Consider the following 14636-nt stretch of genomic DNA (forward strand, 5'->3'; position numbering starts at 1 on the left):
GGAGAAAGAGAGGGACTAGGGTATGGATGTTAGTGTATTTATGGAGAATCACAAGAGTGGAAAGTATATTTTTATTCCTCGATTGCATACACAAAACATTTTATCAAGAGGTTCACTTGCAATAAATACATATCGGAGGAGTTTTTTTAAATAGATTATTTATACATATTAAGTGAACTTTAACACAAATATCATATTTTAATCAAAACTATTTAGTTCTGTCGAATCTGTTCTGAATTTATGAATTTTGAATTCTAAAAACACAAATGATTACAAATATCATATTTTCGTTAAAACTATTGAATTTCGTCGAATCTATTTTGTGTTTATGAATTCTGAATTCTAAAAAAGACAATTTACTGAAATTTGAATAAGTTATTTATACATATCAAATTAATTTTAATTAACACAAATAAAAAATTTTAATTAAAATTATGAATTTTACTGAACGCGTAACTTTCTCTCTAGCTATATATCTAAACTTCCATAAAATATAGTACCAAAGAAAACATTATATTTTGTGAGAGAGAAAAATCAAAATATGCCAAAAGAGTAAGATATGAGGAGAACGTGGGCGCTGTTCCCATGTCTCCCATAACATTTTCTTCCCACATAAACTAATTTTCTCTATCTTCTTGTGTTGAGAGCTTAAACCTGACTTGATAAATTTAATTTTATATTTTTCTACTAATTTAAATTTTAAATTTAAGTTTTATGTATGAGTAGTGAAAAATAAAGTTAAATATTCAGATCAATTAAATAGTATTTGAATTCTACTTATGAAATTATATCGAACATGTTATAAATAGATCACTAATTGTTTTTTAGATAATTCTATAATTTTCACCAAAAATAATAATAAATAATTTAGTATCAAAAATAATATTATAATATATTAAATTATATTGATAATATAAAAAATTAACAACTGACAATATATATAACCTAATTTTTCTTATTATGCTTTTTGGTTCTCATATCGGTAAATTAGGTTGGACCTAGCTAGCTTTGTCTTTAACTAGGCAAAGTCTTAAAAACAAATACTAATCTAAAAAAACATTATTAATACTTAGTCCTCTTTTTCATTTTTTTTTTTGACTAAGACAATGCCAAGAATTTTAGTTGTCCATTGATTGACAATTGCACGACTGTATCGTACTCATTCAAAACATAAAGGCAGTCTGGTGCACTAAAACTTCTGTTATGCGCAGGATTCGGAGAACGATCCGACCACAAGGGTTTATTGTACGCAGCCTTACCTTGCATTTCTGCCAGAGATTGTTTCCAAGACTTGAACTCGTGACCTCCTGATCACATGACAACAACTTTATCAGTCATTCAAAACATATTTGATATTAAAAATAATATTTACTAACGTATTCATATATATATTGGATAATTGTGATGAAATCGTACTCATTCAAAAATATTTGAAATTAAAAATAATATTTATTAACTTTTATTGATAAAATAAAAGTTTTTAATATTATTATTGATATTTAAATGATAACTATGTGCAATAGTTTATTAAAGGAGGATTAGAACCTGGAAAATAAGCATTTAACTTTTATGCAAGTGCTGCTCAATAAATTAGTGGCCCGTCGAATTTTAATAAATGGTCTTACTTGTTTTAATAGAATTTTTAAATATAAATTTACTGTCGATGTGTTTTATATAACGTTATTTCTAGTGTTGTTATAAGATATTTAATTATTCAACTTTTTATATATAGTGATAGTAATTTTTACTACGTTAATTCAAGCCAATAAGATATTAATCATGTGTTTGCAATACACTACATTACATATGATTTTGTGGTAAGAAAGTTCATATACTCATATAAGATTTAAGTAACTTAATTCAAAATTTTAAAATATTTCTATTATTAAAAATATGCTGTCTTCTTTCTCCTTTTATAAAGATTTCATATTTGTAACGATTCGAACCGTCGTTATTTAGGTGGGCAAAAATTTTGTGATTCAAGTTATTCTGGACAGACACCATCCCGTTCACTATGAATTTCCGCCACAGCGATGCCGCCATGGCGGGATGGGACTCATCATAGTGGGATTGATGGGACAAAATTAAAAGACGAGAATTCTTATTTTCTCCTTTCCTTATGTGTCAAAATAGACGAGGATTACCCTAGAAACCCTCAAAAAGATGCTCTAGGCTTGGAGAGGAGGGAGGAAGGAAATTCTAGCGCAAGGAAAATTACAATCCACATATTTCAAGCCTGTCTCCATCGTTTCTCCTTCGGAAGTCAGGGATCATGCAATAATCTTTTTGCAGCTGCTTGGCGTCTAAGTAAGCTACGTTTTCTTAATTGAGTAGTTGTAAATTTATTTCCAACACATAGTATATTGTAGATTGACAGGATATTTCATGCTTAGGGCTTCGGACACGGAGTTTGGATGGCTAAGTGATTGTTATTGTTGTTTAGGGGAGGAATGTATGATGCAGGTCATGATTTGTGACTAGTGGTAGTGGCCTAGTCTTTAAATGTTAATCTTAATAATTCTTGTTGAGAGGACTGCTGACTCTTGTGAGATTAGTTGTAGGGAAATGCCTGGATTATAATGAGATCCTGAGATTTATGATAATCAAAGAGGTTCAATTTTGGGCTATTGGTGTATATAGAGGGATATGTTTATAATAATTGTGTGTGTTCATGCTGATTATTCCTTGTAATTACTTGAGCAATATGTATCATGAAATAAAGAGTGAAAGTGAATGTCTTTGTGTTGATAAATCTCATGCAATGAACCTATTTGATTTTGCAAGTGTGTGAACTATTCATTTTTTATTGTGATTGTGATTGTAATTGTTGGATTGAGTACTACGCCGGCATATATTGGATCGGGTGTCACACCGACACATATTAAATCGGGTACCACACAAGTACATATTGAATCAGGTGTCGTGTTGGCACATATTGGATCGGGTACCACTTTGGTACATATTGGATCGGGTGTCACGCCATCACATATTGAATCAGATACCACGTCGGTATATATTGGATCGAGTGTCACGCCGACAAGCTAACTATTAGATCGGGTGTCCCACCAACATACTAACAGTTTGGGTGTGGATTCTATGAGAGGACCAAGTATGTGTTATGGTTCCTTGAGAGAACTAATTGATTGTTGTAACTGTGATTAATTATGTCCATTATGTAAATTGATTTAAGTTCAGGACTGGAAGTCCGAGTAATGATGTAATATGAAGTGATTGTGTATCCTACTTATACGTGTGATGATAGAGGAACTGACACAATTATAGTGGAGCATGCCCATCTTGTGTAATAATTGAAATGAAAGGACTGAAGGTCCACGTATTACCAATTTTCATACCTTAAATGTGTCATTTGTGATATTATGTTGTGGTTGCTCGATGCGTCTGCGTCGTAGGTATGAGGTCGTGGGTAAGAAAGTAGAGTAGTTGATGTGTTGTTAAGTGAGATTAGTGACTTAGAGTCAGATATTGTTGGTGTCCTATTGGTGCGTGTGTTAATGTGGATTGGGAAAGGATTCAGAGATTCTGTCTCCGGGTTGGCCGCCCTGGTGGAAGGAATCTCGCTATGGTGAAGCCACCATAACAGGTTAGGTTTTGCCATGGCGGGACAGTACGGTTGGGGGGAGGGTAGATGAGCCTTAGACCACCTTAATGTTGCCCTGTTGCAAATGAGATGCTGATTGTTCTAGGGTCAGGTGTTGGTGTGAAAGCTTAGGGAAAGTAGATTGGTTAGACATAGTTAGCGGTGACCCATAGTTTGAAAACTCTTCTATGTGATAGAAGGGATAAAATATGATCGGATAAGTGCGCTAGGCTCGAAGAACAATGAAAGGTTAATAGGAATGGTAAGAGTTAGTGCATAAAGGTTGGAGGGTGCATTGTCTTAATTGCATGCTTTTCTTCTTGTTGGTTGCTTTATATTATGCGGTGGGACTCGAATTGATTGATGATGCCTACCAGTACGTGTTGTTTATACTGATACTACTTTTGCTATGCCACTTGACATAGTCTGGTTGTAGAGTCAATGATGTTTCATAGTCAAGGATGATGATAATCTCCGACAGCTTCTACTCTTCCTTCTTTATAGTGGGAGTTGTGTCATTATTTTATTTATACATTGTATTTTTAGAAACTCTTGTACCTGTTTAGACTAGTACCCTTGAGGGTGTTAGAATGCTTCTTATAATGAACCTTAGAGTTTTAAATTAATATAGGGTGACTTCATAATTCTTTTAGATTGTTATTTGTATTTCGTTAAACTTCTGCATGTTATAATCATTTTGGGGATTGAGGATCCTCCTACTTAGGTGTTAGAGTAAGTGCCCGCACGACCCGGTAAGTTGGATCGTGACAGTAATATATTTCTACAAATTTTAATATTATTTAATAAAAATAAAATTATTCATTATTAAATTTTGTTTGAGCTGTACAATTTGGGGGTCTAAAGCAAATGATTTTACTAGCATCCTCCTTGATCTGCCCACACTTCTATACAACAACAGTAAAAAAATAACTACAAGAAGTTACTTATAAATTAAGTAGAAGTAGTTAACTTAAAAGTAAGGAAAAACACATTGCTACAATATGGTAAATCACAATGAATTTACATTGTGGTATATTCTAAGTTAAATTCAATAACATATTCAGTGAAATTTCACCAAGTGAGGTTTGGAGAGAATAGAATGTACGCAGACCTTACCACTAAGTTAAATTCCAAAAAAAACTAATAAAATATGTTATTTGCTACTCTTTTTTTTCTTCTAAAAAAGACATAGAGAAAAATATGACTCTTTTCCTCCATATGTGATTTGAAGGGTCATGAACATAATAATTATATACAAATCAAATCGGTGAAGTAAAATGTAACAAGGCAATAGCAACCTTTTAGCATAATCATATTTAGGCAAATTATCAATCATAATATTGGCTTCTTTGATACGTATAGTTAATAGTGCATAAGTGAACTTCCCAAATCATCAAGCAATAACATATATCGAGTAAAAATGTGTGAATATTTATCATTTACTCTGATTCATTAAGCACAAAATATAATACTTACAATCAAATTCAATTTGCAAAAATATAGTTTCAAATTCTTAGCTAGTTGGAGTATATGTTATTATGTAACAAGGCAAGTAATTTCGTTTGAATGGTTTGAAGTATGAGATTTAAATATTTAATTTTCATTGTGGGTTCAGATAAAATAACATTTATATATTTAAAAATTATAAATTAAAATAATTAATAATTTAAAATATTTAAAAATATGATCAGAGGAGAATCTTTTTGACTCTCCAAATAACAATAGACAATAACATACTTTAGCCTAAAATTATTTCACCCAAATTTTATTAATGTTGTTGGCTCATCTATTTCTTGACTTTAATACCACTTAATTAGCACTCATAAAAGCTAAGACAAGACATTAAACATGTACGAGGAAATTCGGATTCTAGGAAACTAAAAACAAGACAAACAACAATCCTTAACTACTCCACTTATGAAAAAGAAATTAAAATACTCTAAATTAAACTAATTACTTTTTTTCCCCAAACAAATAGTACTCCATTCATCGCAAATTATTTATCGGATTTTTCTTTTACACAAACCTTAAGGGAACCTTAATTAGGAAGGAGTTTTTACTATTTACCATTATTTATATCTTAAGTAATTTTGCTTCATCAAATATTTACTTTTTTAAGTGTTTGTAGTCTTCAGGACAATAACTATTAAGGGTAAAATAGGAAAAAAAATTCGTCTTAAATTTTTAGAAATCACCGAAGATAATTTGAGATAATTATTTTTAAGAATCACAGTAGATAATTTGAAATGGAGGGAACAATGGTTATGGGCTTAATTGGAGATTTTGTTGGGCAGACAAAAGACAACTCATTAAGCACTATAGCAAATTAATGACTTGATTAATTAATAATGTGTACTCTCCTTTGCTAGTTTTGAGGAAAGCCTTTGTTTCTTGCACCCTTATGCTTTAGCCCTTAGATGATCTAGGAATTTGAAACTTTTGACACAAAATAAAACAAAATAAATACCCTTATAATATTGAAATTTGTACATTATCTAATGTAAAAAAATTTTTTAAAAAATTTAACTTTGTTTTTAGGTATTTGTCTCCAATTAAGCCGGTGATTAGTGAAGCCTGCTCGTTTGGATGGCTGTTACATATTGTTTTGTAATATATCATATTATTTTATATTACAGTATAGTAGTATTTTGATGAACGCAATTTTTAATTTGATTGATTGTATCATTTTTCTTCATTTCATAATGCCACACACCCAATATATATGAAGAACAAGCTTACAACACCACAAAGAAAACGTATAGTATGGAGTAGTTTGATGTTTATATTACCTAGTTAAATTATATTATAAATAAGATCAAGAAGAAATTCTTTTACGTACAGCACGATCACATTAAATAAGTCATTACATAAAATGACAGTTTATGTTGTTAATTATTATGTAACAACAAATTTTAGTAATATGATAAAATAAACTTTAAATAATAATCAAAATAAATATTTATTATAAAGTTGGTTTGTTAGTGAATGTTCCATTATTAAAGTGGACAACTTGGCCACTTTTTTATTCTTCTCATTTGGCTATAAATATAGCCACATTTCAGCAATGAAAAAAGATACTGATACTCAACTCTATCTCTCTTTCTCTTACTATCTCTCTTTCTTATTAATTTATTAAGTTAGTTTGTTTTATAACACGTTATTAGCACGAAGCTTTAATTTTTTTCTCCAGAAAATTAACTTCTATATCAGGTATATCTATTGAAGAAATTTAATTTTAAGTTGTCGTTGTTATTTTTAAATTATTTCATCATGTCAATTTGTCAAAATTAGAGTTTGTGACACTTGATATTTCTGGCAAAAATTATTTGTCATGGGTACTTGATGCTGAAATCCTCCTTACTGCTTAGGGTCTTGGTGATGCTATAATCGAAGAAAATAAAGCATCGAATAAAGATAAAGCAAAGACTATGATTTTTCTTCGTCATCATCTAGATGAAAGCCTGAAGGTTGAATACTTGACAGTGAAAAATTCACTTGAATTGCGGATAGATTTAAAAGGGAGGTATGACCACCTCAGGGCAACGGTATTGCCAAGATGCACTTACGGTTTCAAGATTTTAAAACTGTAATTGAGTATAATTGTGTTGTATTTAGAATAACTTTCCAATTAAAATTATGTGGGGAAATTATAAATGATGAGGACATATTGGAAAAGACACTAACTACTTTTCATGTCTATAATGTGATATTATAACAGTAATACCATGAAAAAGGTTTTCAAAAATACTCTGAATTGATCTCATGCCTTCTGGTGGCTGAGCAACATAATGCTCTTTTAATGAAAAATCATTAAGCCCCTCCCACTGGAACTGCTCCGTTATCAAAACCAAATGTGGTAGAAGCACATGGCCAATTTGAAAGAAGACAAAATAAAAATCAAGGCCACAATAATGTGAGTGGACGTGGCAATGACAGAAGATGATATAATAATCATCGTAGTGGTGGTCAACATAAAAAGGAGAACAATATGAGTTCTCAAAGTGGTCCTTCAAGAGGTAACTGTCATCGTTGTGGCATAAAATGTCACTTGAAAAATGAATGTCGGACACCTGAGCATTTTGTAAGGTTTTATCAAAATTCCTTCGAAAGAAAGGCAAATAGAGGTGGTGCCTATTCTTCTAATGCTTGGATAGAGTCACACTAGGCATTTGAAAATAATATTGAGGCAAGACCTTCACATAATGATAATATTGGAGCAAATCTGGCTTTGAAGGATGACGATTTTAATGACCTCAATGATATTACTCATTTGGAGGTTGAAGATTTTTTTAGGGATTATAATTGATGTTTAATTTCATTATATGATTTACAATATGTTGTCATTTTTATAACTTTTGTTTATCATGTTTTTACGTTTATCTATTTAAAAGAAAAGAAGAAGAAAAGACTTATATTTTTCTAGCAATATTGTTTCTTATTTTATCTCTTATAATGTATTTTTATTTTATGAAGATAAATAAATTTCCCAGTCTTCAATTGGATCCAGATGAGTAATGGAGATATGTGCCTTTTGAATAGTGTCACAACTCATACGATATTAAAAGAAAAGAAATATTTCTGTCATTTAATTATGAAAAAGACATATGTCAATACAATATCCGGTAGTACAAAATTGATTGAAGCCTCTGGAAGAGCAGCCTTATTACTACCTGGAGGAATGATCTTGGTAATTGATAATGTATTGTATTGTAGTAAGTTTCAAGGAAACTTATTAAGTTTCAAGGTTATTCGCCAAAATGGCTATCATATTGAGACTGCGAATGAAGGAAAGGTTGAATACATTTATATTACTACAATGAATAGGAGAAGAAAATTGTGCATGAAAAATTACCTGCACTTTCTTCTAAATTGTACCATACAAATATTGATACTGTTGAATCACATGCCATAGTAAACAAAAGATTTACTGATTCTAATAATTTTATCATTTGGCATGACCGGTTGGGTCATCCCGATTATAATATGATGCGTAGAATTATTGAGAATTCACATGGACAAACTTTGAAGAATTATAAAATTCTTCAATCTAAGGAATTCTCTTGTGTTGCTTGTTCACAAGGAAAACTGATTATTAAACCATCAGCAATTAAGGTTGGGATTGAATCCCCTGCGTTTCTGGAACGTATACATGGTGATATATGTGGGTCAATTCATCCTTCATGTGGACTATTTAAATATTATATGGTCTTGATAGATGCATCTACAAGATGGTCACATATGTGCTTATTATCAACTCGCAACATGACTTTTGCGAGATTGTTAGCTCAAATTATAAGGTTATTAGTACAATTTCCAGATTATGCAATAAAAATAATTCGTCTTGATAATGCTAGTGAATTTATATTTCAATCCTTTAATGATTATTGTATGTTGATTGGAATAAAAGTTGAGCATTCAGTCTCTCATGTTCATATTCAAAATAGTCTAGCAGAATCATTGATTAAACGCCTCCAATTGATAGCTAGACCATTGATAATGATGACAAAACTTCCTCTTTCGGTATAGGGGCATGCTATTTTGTATGCAGGAGCACTTGTGTGCATAAGGCCAATAAATTTTCATGAATTTTTTTCATTATAGTTGGCTTTTGGAAGAGAGCCAAATATATTCCATCTTAGAATATTTGGGTGTGTGGTATATGTCCCAATTGCTCTACCTCACCGTACAAAGATAGGTCCCCAAAAAAGGTTGAAAATATATGTTGGGTATGAATATCCTTCTATTATAAAATATTTGGAACATATGACTGGAGATTTATTTACAGCAAGATTCGCTGATTGTCATTTTGATGAATCAGTATACCCAACATTAAAGGGAAAACATAAGCAATTAAAAATGAGATAGATTGGAATTCATTATCATTATCTCATTTAGATCATCGAACAAATCAATGTGAGCAAAAAGTTCAAAAGATGATTTATTTGTAGAATATTGCAAATCAACTGTCAGATGTATTTACTAACCTTCCACGGGTTACTAAATCGCATATTCCAGCTGTTAATGCTCAAGTTCGAGTTGATGTCTCGGTAGGACAAGTTATTCAGGCAAATAAGTCTAGGCCACGCTTAAAACGTGAAAGATCAATTGGTTCCAAAGATAAAAATCCTCGAAAAAGAAAAAGAGTAAATGATTAAGATAATCATAATTTGGGGGATATTGCTCAAGAAGAGCCCAGAGACACAACAAATGATGATACCACCGAGGAGGTCCAACTACCTAAAAATAATGAGAATGAAGAAATCTCAATAAGTTATGTCTCGACAGGAAAATGGTGACACTGAAATGATATTATGGTCGATAATATTTTTGCTTATAATGTTTCCATTGAAATAATGCAACAAGATAAAGATCTTGAACCAAAATCTGCCGATGAATGTAGACAAAGAAATGATTGGCCAAAATAAAAGGATGCAATTCAAGTAGAGTTAACTTCACTTGAAAAACGTAAAGTTTTCGGATCAATAATCCGAACACCTGAAGGTGTCAAGCCAGTAGGGTACAAATGGGTTTTTGTGCGTAAACGAAATGAAAAGGGTGAAGTCGTAAGATATAAAGCACAACTTGTAGCCCAAGATTTTTCGCAAAGACCTGGCATTGACTATATGGAAACATATTCCCCTGTGGTGGATGCAATTACCTTCAGGTATCTAATGAATTTGGCAGTTCATGAAAAGCTTGAAATGCACTTAATAGACTTGGCCATTGCCTATTTATATGGCTCATTGGACCACGACATTTTTATGAAAATTCTCGAAGGATTCAAAGTGCCTGAAGCATACAAGTATTCTCGAGAAAATTTCTCAATAAAGCTTCAGAAATCCTTGTACGGGTTGAAACAATCAGGGTGAATATGGTACAATCATCTTAGCGAATATTTGCTAAAAGAAGGGTATAAAAATGATTCAATTTGCCCTTGTGTCTTTATGAGAAGGCCTGGATCTGAATTTGTCATAATAGCAGTATATGTTGGTGATTTGAATATTATTGGAACTTCGGAAGAACTTTCAAAGGCAGTAAAATATCTGAAAAAAGAGTTTGAAATAAAAGACATTGGAAAGACAAAATTTTGTCTTAGTCTACAAATTGAACATTTTACAAATGAGTATTTGTCCATCAGTTAACATATACTGAAAATATTTTAAAGAGGTTTTATATGAATAAAGCACACCCATTGAGTACCCAATGGTTGTGAGATCTCTTGATATTAGTACAAATCCGTTTCGACCTCATGAAAATAATGAAGAACTTATTGGTGCTGAAATACCATACCTTAGTGCAATTGGTGTATTAATGTATTTTTTAACGATTTAATCATCATGATGATCACCATTTGCAATTGTTAATTAGTGGTGCTCAACGGTTTAACTAATGTGTACTTTTAGGGTGGGTTTGGTAGGAAGGAAAATATTACACATAAAAAATATTTTTTTAAAAAAATAAGTAGGTTTCTTATTATTTTTTAGTATTTGAAAAGTACGAAAAAATATTTACCTATAGTGTAGCAAAGTTCTATGAAGGTGGAATAGGGTTGGGGTACAGGTTCGGGGAGACAAGGACTTATGAAAATTGGTTTTCTATTTCTGTTAGGAAAATCATTTTTTTCATTTTAAAAAACTTATTATTCTGGAGAAATGTTTTCAAAAATATTTGACCAACAAAAAAAATATGTTTCCAAGAACTAGTTATTCTACCATTTTTGCTCTTAATTTATAGCAAGAAAAAATTGTTGAATTCACAAGAATACGTTATTCTTGACAAAATATTTTCAAAGAACAATGTTCTAAACACGCTTCAACTTACTTTAATTTTCCGACACTAAGTAGATGAGTAGTTCTCTTCTTCATACTCTGCATCTCCTCAACACGCAAACAATAGAAAAAGTCACTTACCCTAGAAATCTCTATAACTTAGATACAAAATATTCTCTTTTTTAGGAGAAATGACTTAGGAGATCCAGGACCGTCTCAATAAGTTTGGGGATTTAAAGTCAAACTTTTTAAAGAGACATTTTTTTTTTAGTTGTCATATGTAAATTGAATAACTATAATATACTCAATGTAATCCTATAAGTGAAGTTTTGAGAAAGTAGGATATACGTAGACCTTATTAATAAGAATGTTAACATGAAAATATTTAATGAAGAAATATAATATAAAGTTAGAATAATAGAATCTGATACTAGTATGAATTTGTTATAGTATTTAAATTTTAAAGAATACATCAAAAAATAAATTTGATCCTTTTATAAATACAAAACAATAGATTTTGCATTTATGTAAAAGGTTTGGCCATTTGGTAGACATTAGAATATTCAATAATGAGATAATAAAAATTGATTGGGGAATAAAAAACATAAATGTAAGAATTGTAATATGGGTTCATTATAATCACCAAAATATAAATAAGTTAACAAAATAGATAGCCACGTAAAAATATATGCAACAATTAATTAAATATTATTCAATTTCTCAATTATTACAACAACTTCCACATTAAATAAAGTAAACAAATACTATATATATATATTCTTTAGAAAAAATTGAAGATCCTAAAAAATTTGAGACCCAAACTATTGCTTTAGTGGTCTTATGATCGAGACGATCGGATTCTTAAAAGAAAGAAGAAGTTCCAGCCAATTTCGATTTTGAATGATAAGGAAGCGCTTGATCCGAGATTCTTATACATGTACGAAATGTCAGTGCACCGATTTATCATCCCAATCGCTATACTCTTCAAAGAGTAATTATAGGGGCTTAAATGAAACATCGAAGAGTAAAAATGACAAATCATAATACAAATAAGTCTTTCAGGTCATTTCGTCTATTTTAGTATTAGAAAAGAATAATTGTTGAATACCATTCTTGTGGAAAAGGATCTCCTCCATTATTATTTTATCCATTATTTTTTAATGGTGAAGTGCATGTAGGCCACATGTATAAATGAATATAAAAGATCAAGATCATTTTTCTTGTTATTTCTTCAAAAAATAATATTCTTATACTAAATGATTTAAATTAAACCCAAACTATTATATGTATTAATAATCCTTCAATATTTTTATATATTTTAGTTAACATTTTAAATTCTTCTAAAAAGTAAACATAAACAAAAGTTATAAAATTTCTGAATCTCGAGTTGATTTTATTGTTCACAACTTACATAAGAACAGATGAATTAAATTTACTTTTATGGAAAAAAATGAAACATATACAATGTTAAAATAAAATTTAAAAATCTTGAAGGATTATTAACAAAACACTTTACGGTTAAAAATAATTTACCTTAGATTTTAGAAAAAACATTAGTGTAAAAATAAATTACTAAATAAATAAAATAAAATAATCTTAACCTCTCATATTCATTTAAACACATGGTTGATGGCCTACATCCACAACACTATTGACAATGAAAAAACGAGAGTGTCGTATTTATTCGTCTGCTTTCAAATATTATTCATATTAATATTTGAATATATATAACCTTATCGTTATACTTTCGAACAAAACAAAATCTCCCATTCTTTATTATGTATATAATGATTTTGCTAGCTTTTTGAAATTAGAGATAAAAATTATATTTAGAAAATTATATTCAAATTAAATTTTAAATATTCTTTGTAACGTATGACGAAACATAACTCCAACTCTAACTTTAAATTTTTTAAATAATGTTAATAATATTTGATTTCAATGATCAAACGCCTTTCCTCACCAATTTCTTTCCTTTTTTTACGCTTTGACCAGCTTTTTTTCTTTTTTTTTTCTTTGCCTTTTGCTTTCTACAAACGTACGATTTCTGAATTTACACATAGGAAGCTACCAAAGTTAAAAAAGGAAATAAATCAGGACTTTCTTGTCTACTAGGAAATACCTACAAAACCAGAAGGCATTTATGATTTAACTTTCATTGTCTAGCTTAAGTTTTGATAGAATGAATAGGATCCTTTTTATTCTTAATGAGAGATTTTGAGTTTGAGTTTGAGTCCTTGAAATGATCAAAAACACTCTAAGGAGGGAGCCGTTTTCCTTTTTATGGGTTTCACCTGACGGGAATTTAAATTAATCGGTGTTCCAAAACCTAAAAATCCCTTTTGACGTTTGAATAATTGAAATGGTAAAGTCATCATCCCTACAAAAAAAAAGAATTAGCTACCGCTACATCAAAAACTATCTTTAGCGGCAATTAATTAATAAAAATAGCTTAATCATCGTTAAATATGTATTTTTAAAGATAATTAACACTCTTTGTAAATGTGCTTATAACAACATTGGATCTGCCGATAAAAACTTTAACACTCTTTGTATTTATTGTTGCTAAAATCTGTTTTTATCGTAGTGAATTGAATTTTTTTGATAGTTTCGTCGTTAAAAGATTAGCAATCGTTTTTTACTGTTTAGTAACAAAAGTCATTCGTAACTAATTCCTTTTTTTGTTCTAGTGATATAAAGATACTATATATGTTTAGATTATTTTTTTTTGTCTAAATCCTGGCTTGACTCAAAGGTTATGTCGTACTAGATCCAAACACATGAAAAAGGGTTTCTGATCATAAGTAAGAACCTTTTTTTTTATATAAAAATTAAAATATAAAGAAAAAACCTTGGTAATCATAAAATTATCTCACATGCAAAGCATCCAATGAACTGACTTATCACATATGTAATCCATAATTGTTCCATTTGCCAAATTGCCACAAACATGTTACTACTATTTTTTGAAGAAAAAAATCAAATTGAGTCTATTTCTATTATGATAATAATTATTTCAAAATAATTTTCTAATTTTTTTTAAAAAAATAAATAAATTAAAACGATAGTCAAAATGAGACGACTGCTATATTTAAGATAGTCAAAGGTCAAAGATGGAGAAATTGCACGAAGGGAAGGCAGAGGAAGAAAGAGGATGAATCAAGTGTTTTGAGGCACACGAGGGGAGATCTATATATCTCTGAACAAAGCTTACTTCACTTTGTTCTGTTCAAAAAACCTTATTCTAATTGTATTCCCTTCTTCCACAT

Source organism: Solanum dulcamara, chromosome 6 (genome assembly GCF_947179165.1).
Source record: "Solanum dulcamara chromosome 6, daSolDulc1.2, whole genome shotgun sequence".
NCBI lineage: Eukaryota > Viridiplantae > Streptophyta > Magnoliopsida > Solanales > Solanaceae > Solanum > Solanum dulcamara.